The sequence below is a fragment of the Myotis daubentonii genome, chromosome 11 (assembly GCF_963259705.1).
Source record: "Myotis daubentonii chromosome 11, mMyoDau2.1, whole genome shotgun sequence".
Lineage (NCBI taxonomy): Eukaryota > Metazoa > Chordata > Mammalia > Chiroptera > Vespertilionidae > Myotis > Myotis daubentonii.
In genome coordinates this window covers 7,955,819-7,976,013 of record NC_081850.1, presented here as the reverse complement: position 1 = coordinate 7,976,013, position 20,195 = coordinate 7,955,819, and the positions used below count along the sequence as shown (strand labels likewise).

The 20,195-nt window shown below is 45.2% G+C and overlaps 1 protein-coding gene across 3 annotated transcripts in view; it reads right to left on the bottom strand.

Moving 5' to 3' along the window:
- The window catches only part of FANCC (FA complementation group C), a 281,158-nt gene that overhangs the window by 80,259 nt on the left and 180,704 nt on the right, over positions 1-20,195 (bottom strand). The gene's annotated exons all lie outside the window — the stretch shown is intronic.

The following is a 20,195-nucleotide window of genomic DNA, read 5'->3' as shown; positions in this document are numbered from 1 at the left end:
GAAAACTTTGAAAAAAATTAGATTCCTACCTAATGCTACTCATCAAAATATACTTGAATTTAACATAAATTCAAGAGGTCAATGTAAAAATGAAATGAAATAATAAACAAGAAGAAAATATAAGTGCTTTTCACATGTCTAAGTGGGGAAGAACTTTGTAAACTGAATATCAAGGAAGCAAATAATTGATTATTCTAAATAAAAATAAAACCTTTTGTTTTTCATAAAATAAGTATAAACCAGGAATATTGACTACAAATAATTCAGATCATATGTAATCAAAGTAATACCCAAAATATCAAATGACAAACACTGAGTATAAAATGAGTATAAACAGATAATTCATAAGAGAAAATACAAATGCCCAAGAAACACATGAATAAATGCTCACCCTCATAATCAAAATGGGTAAATTTAAATATCAACATACCAACATTTACTTTTTCACTTAACAAATTAAAGGTTTTACAGATATGAATACCTAATTAATACTAATCTGGGTTCTCGGAAACATTACTCGGGGTGAGCCATGGGAAGAATATAAATGAGCATCCACGCAGCAGTGCTCCTGTGGCACACTGAGGCACCCACAGAGAGCGGAGCAGGCGTGACAGTCTACAATACACCCTCAAGCTTGGACTGCCAGGGCTATGTCTGCCCAGAGGTTGGTAACCTGAACAAAGAAGCCTTATAGATTGATAGACGCCTGACTTACAGAAGGCAACCTGAGGCAATATGATAAGGCTTTAAAAGCATTCAAAACTTTTAATATATCTGGCTTACATGTAAGGAAATAAATGCAAATATGACAATGGAACTATGCTCAAAGATGTTCATTACAGTGCTATTTCTCATTAGTGATGTCTAACAGCAGGGAATGATTAATTTACAGTGTCTGACACAGTGGCTCATTGTATAAGCCATTAAAATGTTTATGAAAAATTTATAACAGCATTTTAAATGTTTATATTATCACTAGAGGCCTGGTGCACAAAAATTTGTGCACTCGGGGGGAGAGGAGGGGGTCCCTCAGCCGGCCTGTGCCCTCTCACAGTTTGGGACCCCTCGGGAGGTAACGACCTGCTGGCTTAGGCCTGCTCCCGGGTGGCAGAGTGCAGGCCCAATCCCTAGGTGCAGCGCCTGGTCGGGCTTAGAGCAGGGCCGATTGGGGAGCTGGGGCGCCTTCCCCTGTCATGCACAGAGCAGGGCAGATTGGGAGGTTGCAATGCCACCCTCAGTCACGCTCAGGGTAGATTGGGGGGTTGGGGCACCGCCCCCTGTCACACTCAAGGCAGGGTCGATGGGGAGGTTGCGGTGCCACCCCGTCACACACAGAGCAGGGCCAATCAGGGGGTTGGGGCGCTGCCCCCTTTCACGCACAGAGCAGGGCCCATCAGGGGGGTTGGGGCTCCATACCCTGTCATGCACAGAGCAGGGCCAATCAGGGGGTTGGGGCGCTGCCCCCTGTCACACACAGAGCAGGGCCCATCCAGGGGGGTTGGGGCTCCATACCCTGTCACGCACAGAGCAGGGTCAATCAGGGGGTTGGGGAGCTCCCCTCTGTCATGCACAGAGCAGGGCCGATCAGGGGGTTGAGGAGCTACCCCCTGTCACTCACAGAGTAGGGCCAATAGGGGAGTTGGGGCACCGCCCCCTGTCACACTCAGGGCAGGGCGGATCAGGGGGTTGGGGCTCCACCCTCTATCACCCACAGAGCAGGGCGGATCAGGGGGTTGGGGCGCCGCCACTGTCACACTCGGGGCAGGGCCGATGGGGAGGTTATGGCTCTACCCCGTCACACACAGAGCAGGGCCCGTGTGTGTGTGTGGGGGGGGGGGGCGGGTTGGGGCGCCGCACCCTGTCACACACAGAGCAGGGCCGATCAGGGGGTTGAGGCGCCGCACCCTGTCACACACAGAGCCGCAGGGCAATCAGGGGGTTGGGAGCTCCCCCCATCAGGCACAGAGCAGGGCTGATCAGGTGGTTGGGGCGCCTTCCCCTGTCACACACAGAGCCGCAGGGCGATCAGGGGGTTTGGGCGCTCTCCCCTGTCACGCTGATCCCGGTGCCAGGAGGCCTCTCGGCTCCGCTGACCCTGGTGCTGGGAGGCATATTACCCTTTTACTATATAGGATAGAGGCCTGGTGCAAGGGTGGGGCTGGCTGGTTTGCCCTAAAGGGTGTCCTGGATCAGGGTGGGGGTCCCCACTGAGGTGCCTGGCTAGCCTGGGTGAGGGGCTGAGGGCTGTTTTTAGGCTGGGACTGAAGCTCCCAACCGCTCCTTTTTTTCTTTTTTCATTCTGGGCAAACTTTAGCTCTGGCTCCAGCTCTGAGGCCTCTGCTGCTGAAAGCAGGTATCTGGTTTGTTTGCATTCTGTAATCGAAACAATGTATAACTCCAGCTCTGAGATCCTGGCCAGCTGAAAGCAGGTTTCTGGGGTTTTGTTTAGCTTCTATTTTGTTACAATGTTTCTTAAACTGCAAGTTCAGAGGCTGGCAAGGCAGGTGGGGAACGTTGGAGTCCTCTGTCACTGAAGCAAGCAAGCCTCATGTACGCTTCCAGCTGCCTTGCTGCCGGCCGCCATCTTGGCTGGCAGTTAATTTGCATATCACCCTGATTAGCCAATGGGAAGGGTAGCGGTCGTATGCTAATTACCATGTTTCTCTTTTATTAGATAGGATGTTAAATGTAGAAAGATGTAAAATTTTATACACAGAAAAGATCACATCAATCCACACATGAAATAATCCATAAAAATAATCCATACATGAGAATGAAAAAATAATGAAAGAAAGTGTCACCAAATGTTAACAGCCTCTAGGGTGGTGCTATATATTCTTTCTTCTTTCTACTTTAATATACTTTCCACTTTCCTATATGTGAATGTACTGCTTTTATAATCAAGAAAGAATACTTTTTTTTGAAAAAGTGTTGTATTTGAAAACATTTTTTTACAACAAAAGAAACTTTACTTAAAAATACAGACATGGGTGCTTGAAAAAGCTCTTTAGTTAACTGTGTATATAAATGAAAAAATTAATAACATTAATATAACAGACCTAAACATGAATACGCTGGCTAAACAAATGGACTTAAAATGGAAACGAATCTTAAAATTCTGCTATTCTCTGGAGGAATATTTACCTTCTGTTTTTCTTATTCTTTACAAGACAGATTAAATACTACGAATATGAAGTTTCTTATATTGACAGACTTTAAAAATAGCCAACATGACAAATGTCACCTGCGTTTTCTGTTTAACTCCACACTGACGCCCAGAGGGAGGCTCTCGGTCCTCAGCTCTCCAGCATCAGCTCTCCAGCCCACCCAGACCAAGAATGCTCAGTCACAATGAGGAGAACCTTAGAGAGAACCGCTTCTACCTCCACATTCTTTATTAGGTAAAGGCAGGGAAGAACTGAGAAAGGGGGAGAGAGAAGTAAAATGCTATTATATAGGAAACATTTTTCTTCCTTTTCCCCCTGAAACCTAGTGGTCACAATACTGAGGACAGACTCCTGGTCACTGTTCTTGCTGCCTTTTCCAGGGGAAACTCGATCCCCAGAGAGGGCCCTCGCTGCTTAGTGCTCTAAGTCTAAGGCTTCTGACAAAAGAGAGGGGCAGGAGGTCTAGGCCAGGCCAGGATCCACCAAAGAGAAAGACAGAAACCACCCCCTCCTGGAGAGGCAGCCGGGCGGACAGAGGCGGGGACACCTGGATGAGCCGGCGCAGGCCTGGATTGAAGACACTATGTCTTCTGCCAGAGACAGCATTCAGGCTGAGAACTGGGACTGATGGGACATTCTCTTCTTTAACAGCTTTATTGAGATATAACTCATATACCATAAAATTCTCCCATTTTAAAGTGTACAGCCCAGTGGTTTTCAGTATATTCCCGGGGAAACAGTCATTTTACATTTTTTAAATCCTGCACTACATTTTATGAGTACACTAGAAGCCCCGTGCAAGAATTCAAGCATGGGTGGGGTCCCTCTGGGTGGCCTGTAGGGATCGAGCCAAAAGCCACAGTCCAACGCCACCTGCAGCTCCTACCTGCCGCTCCCGCTCATCCCGGCTCCACTCTGCCTGCCGTGGGCTCCCACCCAATCAGTTGCGGTCCAGAGAGGCTTGCTCTGCCACAAGTGTTCGCCAGCCATGAGCCCTGTGTCTGGCGCCCTCCCAAGGGGAGTGGCCTGCGGGATCGGGCTGAAACCAACTCTCCAACATCCCCCAAGGGGTCCCAGATTGCGAGAGGGCACAGGTCAGGCTGAGGGACCCCACTAGGGCTCCAGGGCGTGTCCAGCCCATCTTGCTCAGGCCCGATTGGCCGGACCCCAGCAGCAAGCTAACCTAGGAGTTGCAGCATCTGCCCCCTGGTGGTCAGTGCACGTTATAGTGAGCAGTTGAGCAGCCTTAGCATATCATTAGCATATTACGCCTTTGATTGGTTGTTTGGTTGTTCTGCCTTTCAGTCTATTTGCAGAGTACCCTTTTATTATATAGGACATTACAAGATAAAACAAATATGTGCATATAAATGTGTGAGCTCACACACAAATAGGCATGCAGACAGTCACATCGAGGGAAGAGCCCAGGGCGAGCATCACTAATGTGTCCTGGACTCCTTTCAATTTTATCATAAACTATTTCACAATGATGTAAAATAAATTGAAAACGCTGCCCCCATTAACCGTAATCATGCATTGGAAACAACCAGGAGACCTCTGTGCCGCCTCTCCCTCTCCCCACAATCCTGAGGAGTCTCCGGGAGGAAGGGTCCACTCCAGACCTGGCATGCACCCTCCTGTGTGGATTGCGGTACTTCCTCCATGAGCTCAGAATCGCTCAGTAGCCTCAAAACAGGACTCCAGGCAACATTACTGAGGAACACAGGTTCAAACTGCTGCCCCTAAATGAGATCCTGTCCACTGTTTTCAAATTAGCAAAGATCACAGCAAGTTAACAAAGCAGCTTTGAGATAGTACTACTCAGTGAAGATATTATAATTAAAGTTTCCTGCAGATATACATTTCCATGTAAAACATAATTTACAAAGAATGCATCCACAGGGAGAAAAGCAGGACGTTTACAGCGTTAACGTGAACTTAAGAAGTCTAAGATAATGCAGCGGCTCCTGGTTAGCATGGGAAAGGCTGGATGGAAGCCACTGCATGTTAACTGTCCTTTTTTCCTTCCAGTTCAAAGATGTCCTTTATGAAAACGGAGAGCAAACAGGAGCTGACGACAGCCCAGGGGAGTCCATCGCTCAGTTATTTTCAAACACCAAGTGCAGTCTGGGTGAGAGCAAGCAGTGTGGTGAGGGTGGCAAAGGCAGCCAGGGGTCATCCTTTGAGGGCGGGGCTTCCTGGAGGATTTGCCTAGTTTACCACAGCAGGAAGCACAGGTGGTGCACTCAGCAAGGGGCACTGGGCCTGACCCCTGTGTGGGGGGCAATGCAGGTGTTGTGGTAAAGGGAAGACCAGCCAGGCCTGGTCTGCCATATGCCACACATCCATGTGTAGGTACCCACACCAGACCAGGCAGGGGAGGGAGGAGGCTGAGCTTGATTTGAAAACTTGGTGGCCAGGGGCTCAGTCGGTGTAGTTTGGGTCATTCTGATGCTAGATGGAGGGGAGACGGAACTGGAAGTGATTAACCTTCTGCCACCAGACTTTTGGCATTCTATTTAAAAAAACAAACAAAACACATTTAAAGCTGTTCAGGAAGCTGTTCAAAGAAAGTTACAAATAGCAACTCATTTAATCCCCACAGCCTATAGCAGTGATGGCAAACCTATGACACTCATTTTTTTGGTTGATTTTTCTTTGTTAAATGGCATTTAAATATATAAAATAAATATCAAAAATATGTCTTGTTTTACTATGGTTGCAAATATCAAAAGATTTCTATATGTGAAACGGCACCAGAGTTAGGTTAGGGTTTTTCAAAATGCTGACACGCCGAGCTCAAAAGGTTCGCCATCACTGGCCTATAGGGTAGGTACTATTGCTGAATCTGTTAGATGAGCAAACTGGCACACACAGAGCTTAGTAACATGCCCAAGGCTGGTTACTCTAAACCACCTTAAAAGGAGCCTCCCTGCATCTTCTCTGCAGGAGGCAGCTGGAATCCTTGTTTTGATTTGTTTTTTTAAACAATGCAAATCTAATTGGTCCTCAGCTGAAGGCCCTTTGAGGGCCCTTTAAGGCTCCCAACTATTCTTAGATGAAGCCCAAACTACTTCCCAAAGCCCTACCTGGGCCTGACTTTCCCTGTGTGAGGCCCCTGAGGGCCGCAGGTCTTCAGCCACTCAAGGCTTCAGTCTGGTCTAGTCCCTCTGCAGGGAGAGCTCTCAGCCCCTGCATTCCCGCAAGTGTGGCTGCTTGAGGGAATTCTAATAGTTATGACTACTAAAATTTATTGAGTGCTCACTATTGTGTGAAGCATTGTGCTAAGCTTTCTAAGTATGACACCTCCCTTAAAAGTCAGTTTTTAATAAAATTCAATTAAGCAAAGTTTCAATTAAGCCACCTATAAAAGATGGCTGCATCATAATGTACATGATTGACCCTTAACAAATTAAAGCACAAAGGACTACAGACTCAGCTGGGATAAAGGTAGTGTAGTGTGTGTACAATAGGCGGATCAGGGTCAGTTAAGGTTGTGGGTCTAAAGGAAACCCATGCCAAAGCTTTCACCCGAGCCTCCAAGAGGCACTCACATCCTGTGCCCTGGGACCAATACAAGCGGTGGGGGCTTCCCACAACTGCATGGATTACTTTGGTAGCCATGCCAGTGAAAGTTAAAAAAAAAAATCCCCAAACCTAGGACATTCAACAGACTCAGAAGGTGTGATGAGGGAGTGTAAATAATTTCTGAGTAATGTTTAAAATAGCCATAAACAGTTCCCTAGAGAGTATCCACACACCTGCATTAGACAAGCTGACTGTAACACTTACGGTCTTGGAAACATAAAAATAACTTAATTGGGAGACGTGTCCTGGCCCAAATTTCCAAATGATATTGTTAGAAACTGATTTTTTAAACATTAAATATTACAAAAATTAGTTCCCCAGCTCACCTCCTGCCCTGTTAAAAAACAACCAACCTCCACCATAATGCTCAGTGTCGGCAGGGAGGTGGCGAGGGGGCACTCTTGCTGCTGGGAGCTCACATTTGTGAAGCTTTTCTAGGAACTCACTTATGACATGTAGCCAAAGCATGAAAAATGGTATCCTTTTATTCAGTAGTTTTATTTCCAATAATACATCCTAAGGAAAGATTTAATTCATAGCAGCATTACTTGTAACAGTGAAAAACTAGAAGAACTAAAGAACCCAACAACATTGGACTGGTTGAATTCATTATGGTTTATCCAACAGTGTGAATCATGTAAAAAACACATTTAATAACGCAGGAAAATACAATGCAACATTAGTTTGAAACATAAGGTGTAAAACTATATGGTCAATGAGATTTTAATTCTGTATGCACAAAAAAATACTGGGAATAAACTTTACGAATAGTTAGCATATATTATTTCTAGGAGTAACTTAAAATGTCTTCTTCAAAATACCTGTATTTCTAAAGTTACAATTACTATATCTTACTTTTATCATAAAATAATGTTTTGTAAAATGAAATGACTTACTTTAATTTATGAATCCCCGCCCCCATAATTCCCTAAAACAAATTTGCTATGGAGGGCCATACGAGTTTTATCCCTGGATAAAATAAGCATGGGCCCTAGGAAAGAACATAGTGAGACTTGGCTATGGTTAGATAATTTCAAAACAGACACCTTAAACTTTAGACCTCCAAATCTCTCTTTTAAAGTAAACTTAAAGGGGGAGAGAAGGTAGGAAGAGGTGGAGGAGGGTATGGGGGGATAAGTGGGGATGGGAGACTTGAATTGGGGATGGGAGACTGCAGACACACAATACAGTGTACAGATGATGTGTTCTGGAACTGTGCACCTGCAACCTGTATAATTTTGTTAACCAATGTCACCTTAATAAAATTCAATAAAAAGGAAAAAAACAAACAAAAAAACCCCTTAAAAATTGATAAGCACTTACTGCCAATAATAACATTTTTACTGCCATCTAGTGGCAAACAGTCTAAACACAAAACCATTAAATACTCTGTAGGCATTGGCTTTTGGACAAAAATTAATTCCTACAGTCATATAATAGATTTTATGTTAAATGCTGACAGAACAAACTTGGAGACACTCTACTTCAATTCCCTCACTTTACTGATGAGGAACTGGGGTTCTGAATACATGAATCAATAACCACAAAAAGCAAGTAGGTGTAAATGAACTTCAAGGGCATAAAGAAACATGCAAATATATCACCCTGACTTGTAATCTAAAATCCTTCAAGGATGGAAAGGTGCAGGAACCAATACTACTATACATAAAACATTTTAAGCCTAAATTTGATTCATGTAGGAATTCTGAGAACTCTGCTAATGGTTGAAAAGTCATTTAAAAATGCTTCTACCATGAAGGAGAACTTTCAAGGAGAGGTCTTAAATCAGGGGAAATCCACCGCCTTGCTTTCATGTGTTCTTTTTTGTCCTCGCCTCACCATATCTGCTCCATCTTGTTCCAGCAGCACATTCACAGGCGTTTAGGAAAGCTGGAGCAGGGAGGCGGCTGTGGTTTGGCACAGGGTCTGGGTGTGGAATAAAGGCTGTGCTTTTGCTCAGGCAACGGACTAGGAGAGCCAAACTGTGGCCAATATTCTTGAACTGAGACTGAGCACATATTTTGTGCTTCTCCAAACAATTTCTTCAGCTAATCATTAAAGTTTTTTAGAATTGCCACCAATTTGGTCTCTAATGCACCTATCTCTTTACACATAGCTAGAGGCCCGGTGCACGAAATTCTTGCAGGGGGCGGCGGGGGAGGGGGGGAGGTGGTCCCTCAGCCCAGCCTGCCCCCTCTCACAGTCAGGGAGCCCTCAGGGGATGTCCTACTGACAACTCAGGCCTCCCTCTGCTGTAGGCAACCGGGCTGATCAGGGGAAGGCGCCACCCCCATCACCCCACTGCTACTGCCACAGCCAGCTGCTGCAGCCGCCAAGCTGTTTTCATCAACACAGACTCCAGTCCCTTCACCACGAAAAAATGACAACTTTCTTTAGGCATTTTCAGGATGTCTCTTTCATAGCATATGACCTTTCTTTCTTTCTTTTTTTTTTTTTTATCTTCACATGAGGATATTTTCCCATTGATTTTTAGAGAGCGTGAAAGAGGGAAAGACAGAGAGAAACATCAATGTGAGAGGCACACTTCGATTGGTTGCCTCCTGCATGAGCCCTGACCTGGGCCCCGGCCAGGGGGAAGCCTGCAACCTAGTACATGCCCTTGATCAGAATCGAACTCAGACCCCCTGCGGGTTTGTGTCTCCGCTCCAGCCCCAGCATCCTAGCGCTGCGACCACAGGGCTGGGGCTGGGGGCCAGCCCCCCTGCAGATTTTTCTCTCTGGCTCTGGGCTTGGGCCACCCTGTCTGTTATTCTCTCAGGCTCTGGGCCCACGCCAGGCCCCTCCTCCTGAGCTGGTCATGACCGTTATGGTGTCCTGGCCTAATTTGCATATATATATATATATATATATATATATATATATATATATATATATATGGTGACCTTGTTTGTAAACAAGATCGCTTGTTCATTCATTCAACCAACATGAATTGATCTGTATTTAAGCTATTGGAGCAAGAACCCCTATAATATGATGAAGGGAGATAGTGATGGAAACAGCCATAATGTAAGACAGAATGTAGTAAGTGCTATGAGGGGGTAAGACAATCACTGTGAGAGCAGAGGAAGTAATGATTAATTCCAACTGTAGGGTTTCAGAGTGCTTCCAAGGATGACTTCTGAGCTGATTCTGACAGCTAGACAAGGAGAGAAACAGTGAGAAAAGCAAGTACAGGAAAGAGAAAAGGACTGTGTGCCTGATGTTGGCTGGGATGGACAGAGAAAACAGACTGAGAGGCAGGAGGGAGAGGCAGTGGGAAAGGGGCCATAGTGGTCAAGCAAAGACATGGAAAATGCTCCTGTCGCCCAACTACTCCAAGCCTTTACTGGATTGGATAAAGAAGATACAGTAAATATATACAATGGAACACTAGTTGGCCTAAGGACAGCCTGCTTCTACAGGCCTTCAGCCCACCTTCAAACTCTCCCAGTCTTTCCCTTTGAGCCTGTGATTTGGTGACATCAGACTCCCTGGTAGTCAACTAATCCATTTTCTCTATCCCTTTCTCACCCCCATACTATTCCACCTTCCCCCAGAAATCCAACAACCCCACCCATCTCTAGGTGCCAAAATTACACCTATCTTTCAAAATCCATCTTTCTCCAAGTCTCCTGTTCAGTTCCCAACTGGATGAGATGAGATAGTGTTCTCCTGAGATCTCTATGGCATCCTATTTGTACTTCTCTAACAGTACCTTCCAAGGTCTGCCATGTGCTTTAGTTACAAGTCTCATCATTCTACTTATTAGCCCACAGGCTCTCCAAGCAAGGGACTGTCTTTAGAGCAACTGTGAAGTAGCCCATGGCATTTCACATAATAGGTGTTCAATAAACACTAGACAGTCAAACTCAACAGAATGGGTTGCTCGTTTATAGTTATTAAACAATATAATTACTGCAGATTCCTTTGTGGCCTTGTTACAGTATAAAATGATAAATTTTCCTTTTCACAATTTGCTTTCTTAAGTTTCAATCCATAAAATACCCACAGAATACTGGAAAAAATGACATTACTATGTACTATTATTTCAAAGAGTTTTACTTAATTTGGTAAAACTGACTGGAACCTGGCAACTGATTTGGATGTAATTTCACTGAACAATATGTGCTTTGGTGCTACTCAGCCTGCGCCGACATATGGGGACACCACAAAATCAGAACACTCAGAAGGGACAAGAGCAGCAGTGGCAAGAACCATCTTGCTGACGGGATGCTGGAAAATTACAGTCTCAGCTATACATACTAGTAAATACAATCAGACTTGGTGTACTTAAATAAAAATTATAATACATACTAGTGGCCTGATACACAAATTTGTGCACATTGAAAGGAAATTAATTAGAAGAAATATTTTAATACCACTAGTCGCCTTTTCTCTATAATAGAAGTGTCAACCAAATTCACGACTGACAATGACAGATCGAAACACACGCAGGGGACTGGTGACAGCGAGAGCTTTATACTAGTGTAAATGGATAAGCTTGCTTAATTAGACCTGCTTTCTGATGTAGCTAAATTTTTTCCAGTCCAGGGAAGCACCCCAACTTCTCTGTCAGGTAATTGTCAGCAACACAGCAATAAATATCAACGAAGCAGATTATTATTGTAGATCACACAGGGAGGACAAAGGGCAAAATATTTAACTGCGCGCATGGAGGTGAAGTCGCCGGTGCCTGCTTTCCTGCCAGCCTGAGACCCCGAGCAGCCAGGGATGAGCTAGGTATCTCAATGGCCAGAGAGCCAGCCCAGTCCTCCTGCCACCCATTCCTGGTTCCCCTGTCCGCCATTCACCATCACTGATCCATCGGAGCCTGTGGACCTGGGGGAGGGACCAAGAGGTCAGCTGTTCCACCTGCTCGCCAGTCCCCAGTCCCACCCCGCCGCCACCCACCCGCTTCCCTGTGGTTCATCATTTGCCTGCGGGCAGGGGTGGGGGGGGGGTGAGGGAGGTGGGGGAGGGGAGGGACTGAGAGGTGGTCAATGCATCTCATGGCGACTGGTCGAGTGGTCATTCTGGTCATTCTGCTTATGGTCCCTGGCCTTTTATTATATAGGATAGATTTCCTGCAAATCTGAATAGCAAAACTGAATAGTTCAATTCAATTTATTCAATTATTTTTGGCCCCAAAATTTAATCCTTGAACACATGTTTAATCTTCTCTTCCCCAAGCTCCACAGAAGTAAGCACATGGTCTATTCAGTCCTTGATCACCAGAAATGCTACCATGTTGAATATGTGGCAGGTTCTTTTACCATGTAAAATACTTGCACCCAAACACTGGATTAGTGACTTCCCTTTTTATGCTCCCATTCGTTTTTTTATACATTCAGTAAAACATTTATGTTACTATCCTGAAATTATTTACTTAAGCAATATTAAAATTTCCAAATTAATTAAATCATCAGCAAGTGATTTACATTTTTCTAAACAACAAATTTTCTTAACAACAAATCTTAAATGATCATTTCCCCCCACCAACATAGTAAGAAATGGTTAGACTTTTTAAGAAATGAAAACAGGCTTAGGCTTATTTCCTTTAAACACAAAATGGCAGTCTAAATAAATGAACGGAAACAATGCTATGGAAACAAATAATGCCTAAATTCCAACCTGGAACTGAACACCTTGTTTCTAACAGCTAACAATCTTGCTCCTTAGTGTTATTAGGGCATAACAGGGTCAATCTAATAGATGTGCAATTACCACAGTTCCTTTTATTGCAATCCAATATATAAACTATTAACCGATTTCCAATTTTACAAACTTTGTATCTACTTAGCTTAAGTGGACAAAGTTTAACTCAGTAAACAATTTACCACTGAAGGAAAACCAGCCGTATAAAACATGCATTGGAAAACACTATTCCCCACCCTGGCCGGTGTGGCTCAGTTGGTTGACTATCATCCCATGCACCAAAAGGTCACCAGTTTGATTCCGGGTCAGGGCACATACCCAGGCTGTGGGTTTGATCCCCGGGGTTTGGGGTACATGCAGGAGGCAATTGATTGATGTTTTTCTCTCTCCCTCCCTCTACCATCCTCTCTCTAAAACAATGAAAATATTTTAAAAAATAAACATTTCCCCCCATTACGTGGTTAGAAAACAAGATTCAGTAAGTGGTTAGTCATTGATTATTTTGCTACTTTCATTGGCCACATTGAGATGTCGAAGAGTTCAAATATGATTTCAAATCTGGGAAGAAGTCAGAGTATAAATTTTTTTTCCCTGAGGAAACTTGAAATCCCATCATTTAAAACAAGTGGATTTATTGCTGAACACTCTAAGGTAAAGGGGAGTGCTGAGAAAATGTATTGATCAAGGCCCATCATGGGGCTGCTGAAATACCCTTAAGATAAGTAGGTTCAAACCAATAGTTTTCCCAGTGTCGGCACTATTAACATTTGGGGCCTGATGATTCTTTGGTGGGGGACTGCCCTGCGCACTCCTGGTCTCTACCCATCAGATAGAGTAACAACCCCTCCAAGTTGTGATGACCAAAAATGTCTCCAGACAGTGCCAAGTCCCCGAAGAGCAAAGCAGTCCTGGCCAAAAGCTCTGGTTTAGACACACATCTGCTTCTGAAAGTTAGTTTGGATTATAGTTTTGCCTCTGGTATAAAGGTGAGTATTGGCAATATAAAGAAGACTTTTGTGACTGATATGGAAGTAATTCCAGGAGACAGTATTATGTGAAGAAATTAAGTTGCAGAAAAATACATACTGCATAATTCCAGTGTAATGCTGTTTAGACTGTTTAATTTTTGTGTGTGTGAGACTACATTTAAAGTATTATTTGTATAATCAAAAAAAAATAAAGGAAAAGAAAGAAAAAAGGTCATGGAACTTTAAAGTTAAACAGACTCTGATTTGAGTCCTACCTACATGACCTTGGGATAAAATTTTAATAGTGTTAGGCCTCCCAGTTCCCTCTTCTATAAAATCCTATATAATAAAAGGCTAATATGCAAATTGTCCCCACAGGTGGGAGTTTGACTGACCCAGAGTTAGATATGCGCTGACCACCAGGGGGCGGCACGAAGCATGGCAGGCGTCAGCGACGCAGTGCTGGCAGCAGGCGGCAGTGGAAGTGCTGCCGGCCCCAATGGGCCCTGACAAGAACAGGACCACAATGGGATGGTGAAGCAGGTGAGCGGCAAGCGGGTGGCGCCAGGCCAAGGTGGGTGCGAGCGGGGGCCCCGATTACCCTGCTGGTAGCCCCACAGATCAGCCCTCATCACTGGCCAGGCCTAGGGACCCTACCCGTGCATGAATTCCGTGCACCGGGCCTCTAGTGTAGATGATAAAATTGATTTCATAGGTTTGTTACAAAATTAAGTGAAGCCCATGCGTGGGAAGGAGCCAATACGGTGTGCTGGGAGCTCGTAGCACCTCCTTGATCATCAGTAGCTGCTATGTCTTTTTTTTTTTTTTAAATATATTTTATTGATTTTTTACAGAGAGGAAGGAAGGGAGAGAGATAGAGAGTTAGAAACATCAATGAGAGAGAAACATCGATCAGCTGCCTCCTGCACATCCCCCAATGGGGATGTGCCCACAACCCAGGTACATGCCCTTGACCGGAATCGAACCCAGGACCCCTCAGTCCGCAGGCCGACGCTCTATCCACTGAGCCAAACCGGTTTCGGCAGTAGCTGCTATGTCTTAAGTCTCAGTTTGGGTAAGGATGGAATACAATCTGAAAGCCAGGTAACCCTGTTCCTGGGCTCTAGGTACCTTTAACCTTCCCACTCTTCACTGTCCTGGTTGAGGTTCATTGCCTGCTCTCTGAATCATCACCAATGCCTGGTCTCCCATACACTTATCTGACAGTGAGGGTATCATCTCTAGGTTTACCATAATCAAATAACAGGTATAAAGAGACGAGGAGGGGCAATGCTGAAAAACTGGGTCACCTACCTTAGTGTTTCTCCTGGTGTGATGTGGAGACACCTAAATCTGAATCATCGGGGTTCTTCTTACCGTGCAGACCCTCTGCTGAGTCAAAGCCTCTGAGCGTGAGACCTAGAATCTGTTTTTCCACCAGGACTACCACCCACCTCCCTGCACTGTGAAGTTTGAAGGTCACCACCGTAGCACCTGACCATGGCCCAAACACTCTGTATATTTATCTCCTGTGTACTGGGGGGAAAAGAGAGAACAGAGAGAAGCCCAGGTCATTCTGAAACCTTGCTACCTTTGCTGGAGCTAATCCTTCCTCTGGTCCCAAATCGACTGTCACAGTGGTCCAGACAAGCCTAGAGCACCCTGTGCAGTAGGATCACTCGAGGTGCTAAGTTAGAACACTTCCAGAGGAAACATCCCATGACGGGAGTCCTGTCACTCAGTGGAGAAAATCACTTCCCGTCACTACGCTTCAGTTTCTAAACGATCTTTAAAATGAAGAAAATAATACCTCATGGTTAGGAGGACTGGAAGAAACCATGTATGGAAATCACCTGGCTAGAGAGCTGGCTCGAGCAGGTGCCAAGTAAATCTTAATTCCCAGGGCTCAGCGCCAGGGCTGCCCCAGTTTCTCTGAGATAGGCCCAATGTCCAGAAGCTACCTTAGGAGGAGAGAGATGCATTCTGATTCATACTTCTATTTGCCTGCAAGTCAAACATTACAATTGCTTATACTAAACTTAAATATTTAAAAATTTCCCCAAATTAGGACATGGTCTCCACTTTCTCTCCCGAAGGCCTGTTTCCCAGGAAGACAGATGTGTCACTGTGGCCACGGCATCAGGATGCATGCGAGCCGACATCTTCCATACAGTCCTCTCCATAAAAATTCCCCTTGGCTCTTGCCTCTGCCTCCCATCGTGACTTCATATTAACCCCCCCCCCTCCCGCCCCCCACCACCACACACCCTGCCCGGCACTGGCTCTGCTTCCGGGGTCAGGCCATCAGCAGGAGGAACCAGGGCTCGGAGCTCTCACTCTCAGTCAGCCCCATGAAGGTCAGGCTTCCTGGGAGGCGGAAATTCCTGCCCAGGGAAAGGCAAACAGTTTTTATTTGTAGGTATTATTCCTGTCCATACCCTAAAATCTTCATAATCGATCAACTTACATCCCTGGAATTATTGTTACCCGGCAGTCTAAAACAAACAAGTGTTTGGGTCTGTTTTCTCCATAGATATCTCTTTGCTTCCTACTTATTTCCACTCCCGCGGTTTCCTGTTTCCTTGTATTTTTATGTCCCCCTTGCATCCCTCAACTAATAACCCTTCCCATGTGACCTGGGACCTTGTCTCCTGCCCTAAAGCCTAATTCATCCTAACCTTTTTCTCACTTCACTTTGGATACGTGGAATTATGGTATGAATGGTATGATATACTTCCACAATTTTAAAAAGTAGTATTTCAAAAACTTATAAATTATATTTAAAATCAAATTAAAAAAAAGAATTTAGTTTACAACTTGGTATCTGTAATATTCTCATGATGGCATATATTTGTGCATTATGATATGCTATTATTCACATCCTTTGAGCACCAATTAAATGTGCCAATTGCTCTCACTGAAAAGATGGAACAAAGTTATTGCCATCTCTTTTGCGCATTTACCTAACTGCCAAAACAAATTACTTCAGACAGATTTCTGTTGCTTTTCCTTCAAGTTCCTGCTTTCAAAGTTTTTTTTCTTTTTAATATTTATATATCTCATGCAGTTTAAATGAAGTGATCCTATATAATAATCCTAGATAATAAAAGGCTACTATGCAAATCAACAGAACAGCGGAACAACCAGTTGCTATGACACACACTTACCACCAGGGGGCAGACACTCAACGCAGGAGCTGCCCCCTGGTCGTCAGTGTGCTCCCACAGGAGGAGCGCTGCTCAGCCAGAAGCCCTGAGCTGGGCTCAGGGCTGGTGAGCGCAGTGGTGGTGGCAGGAGCCTCTCCTGCCTCCGTGGCAGCGCTAAGGATGTCCTATTGAAGGCTTAGGGGGAGCGGGCCTAAGCTGTCAGTCGGACATTCCCCAAGGGCTCCCAGACTGTGAGAGGGCACAGGCCAGGCTGAGGGAACCCCCCCTGAGTGCACAAATTTCATGCACTGGGTCTCGAGTCTACAATAAAAACCTAAGTGGCCTGGCATTTTTAGAGCCCTTTTTACTATGAAATAAACACGCAGAAATCTGGAGAACTGCAGTGGTGAAGTCTGTGAGTGAGAAGGAAGGCTGCTCATTCACAGAACTGCCCAACACCCATTGTTTACATAGCCTATTCCCTGAGCAGGATGCTGACATAACACAATTCACAAAATTTCCAAACACAGGTCCAATCATAACAAAGTCTGCAATTTTTACTTTGCTTACAGAACCTCTTGCTTGCTCACTCGTTAGTTCCAGCAGAGGAGGGGGGAACAGAGTTAGTTTTCCAAAATCAAAGGGCTTTAGAAAATAAGCTTGAACTGAACAGCAGTATGAGGGATTCAAACAATGCTGCTGAAACATATCTAGAATCATGTAATACACAAAGACAGGTAAACAGACCTAGAAACGTATGTTTTACAAAATACACTCACTAAGCAGGCCATGTGTTTGTCAAATACTTTGCCAAACGTAAATGATCATTCCTTTGCAAGCACCTCCTGAGGCTCCCTGCTTGCGCCCATTCTAAGGTGCTGTAGGACGCGCCTTATAAAACCGGACCCTTGCAATCTAACTGTGCACTTCTCCTCACCAGTGCCCACGCAGATGACACTGCGGAGAGCATCGGACACAGCAGCCGGTCGCTTTGGCTCTGCTTTCATGACCCTGATCCTGGGATGGACTCAGCAATGCCTCACACCCCTCCCATGCTTCCCTATCAACTTGCTTGGCAACTTCCTGAGCAATTATTTCATTCTTCTCTCTCACCACATCACTGCCCCTTCCCCACAACTCCTGGCTAAGGACCTGGTCTCATATATTGTTGAGAAAACAGCAATTAGTAGAAACTCTCTCATCTCATCACCAACCAGTTTACACAGCTACACACACACCACACACACCGCTGTTTTCCGTCTTCCTTCCTGATGGAAGAAGTGTCTGCACCTATAAAGTGAAGTTACCACGTGGGTTCTCACACCCTCCTCCCTGGCACCCTCACTGGGTTACCCACATCAGTTTACAAACATGCTCTAAGATCTCCCTAACTTAAAAAATGTCCTCTTCCATCCTGCACCTCCCTCCTTCTAGTTATTGACTGTTTCTTTGCTCTCCATCTCGCAGTGTCCTGAGAAAGTCATCTCAACTTGTCTTCTCTACTTCCCCATTTCACATTCATTTTTTAAAAAATTTATCTTTATTGTTTAAAATATTACAGAAGTCTCCTCTGTCTCTCCCCATCCCTTCCACATGATCTCACTCATATGTGGAATCTAATGAACAAAATAGATTCAGAGACACAGAATCATGGAACAGATTGAAGAATTTCAGAGAGAAGGCAGGAGGGGGTGGAAGGAGGGAAAGTGGGTAGGGGGAGATTAACCAGGAAATTTATATGCATATATGCAAGCCCAGGGACAGAGACAATAGGCTTGGAAGGGATGGGTGCCGGGTGGGAGGGGTCAATAGCGGAGGGGCTCCCCCAGGCCTACCGCACTGTTATCTGTGTCCATGGGTTATGTATATATATGCATATACGTTCTTCTCTTCTATGGCTTCTTTCCTACCAATGCACTCGTCAGAATCCATGATGCAAACCGAGGGATCCGCCTCTGCCCGCTCCCCGCTCACCACCCAGCAGTACCCTGGTGTTGATTTTTCTCAGGACCAACACCTGGCACCCCCCCTTCATGCACAGGCGCCATACACCCTGGCGCTGGGTGGCACACAACCCGTGCAGGTGCACATGGTGTCCTGACTATTTGAAACGTCTGTCTCAGCAGGTGGCCCATAACGTGTTTCTCCCTGATAGGTCTAATTTGCTGGTCCTCTCTCCTCCACCTGATTTTTAAACATTGGAATCTGAGTTCAGTGATCCCCCAGCAGATCTTTCCTAGTCCCAAGGTTTTTACATACCATCTACTGCTGACGTCTTCTGCGTCTTCTGTCATAGCCTAAATCCACTTTTGGTCTAACTGCTGACAGCTTTCACGTCCCACAGCTCCCCCCGCAACCCGCTCTGCCCCCCCCCTGCCCCCGCCCCGGTCCACATCTGCATAAGTGATAAGGAAGCTGATGAGAAGGTCTGCTAGTCCCTCCTGTGGCACCAGCGGGAGATTCAAACCTCAAGGCCTACACAGGGCAACTATGGCCCCAAACCCCATTCTCTAACCACCATCAAAGCCAATCCAGCCTCCCTTCCCACCAGATGAGAAGTACTCTGCACCAGTGTGCTTCTCCCATTGCCACGCCTTTCACTCCCACCCCAGCCCTGTCATCTCCCTCCTGGGTTCCCCCTTTATTCTTGCCTCCTCCCCAATGTCCCATTTCCATAGGCAGCAAGAGGAAGGAACATCGGGGGTAGCTCTTAGGGGCAAGACAATCTGTGTGGGTGAGGAATTCTGTGAGTTTTGAATGCAGTGATACTGGTTTCCTATTCGAGAACAGAGGTCTAGGGAAGAGCACCGAGGATGTGACAATCTGAAGCCCGGGTACCAATGGACAAGCCCACTTCCTGGAGCAGCAAGAAGCTCTGGCAGAGGATGCTGAGGAAGTTACTGGACAGACATCACACGGTTCACACTGTTGCCTTGCAGCCACCTTCACTTACTCCCAGGTTTGAGGACAAGCAAGTGTGTTCACTATCCAATTCCCGTTATAGATACTTTCAGCTGAAACTTTACACCCAGTGATGGGAAACCCAGTAGTGAAACAGAAAGTAAAGTTCAAAGACCTAGGTCCCAGCCAGCTTTCTACATGCTTAACTAGTCACTCTTCTCATTTTCAAAGTGACGATACAGTATTTTTCACAAAGGGTTGCTAAATGTATGTATGTATGAACAAACTACTATAGAACAGCATACAAACATTAGTTCTTAATATAACTCATATTTAGTACACCCTTTGACATGCCCTTTAAAGAAAAAGTACTTTTAATTTGACTGAAGTGTTTTATTATTACTATAACTAGAGGCCCGGTGCACAAAAATTTGTGCACTCGGGGGGAAAGGCGGCTCCAGCTGGATCAGCGAAGACTGAAGGCAGCTCTGGCCAGAGTGAAGGCCTGGGTCCCGGATGCTGGAGGAAAAACGGTGCTGGCAGCCAGGGGAAGGGAAGGCCTACTGCATGAATCTTTTCGTGCAACAGGCCTCTAGTATTAATATAATTGTTATTTTCATTAGAAATTTACTATTCCTCAATAACTGGTAGGTATAATAAGTAGATCACATATAAATGGCAAATCACTTTTTTTCTTAAAAATATAGCAATCTAAAGATTAAAAGGCACCTATTTTACCTTCAAGATATTTATTGAACTAAGAATAAACC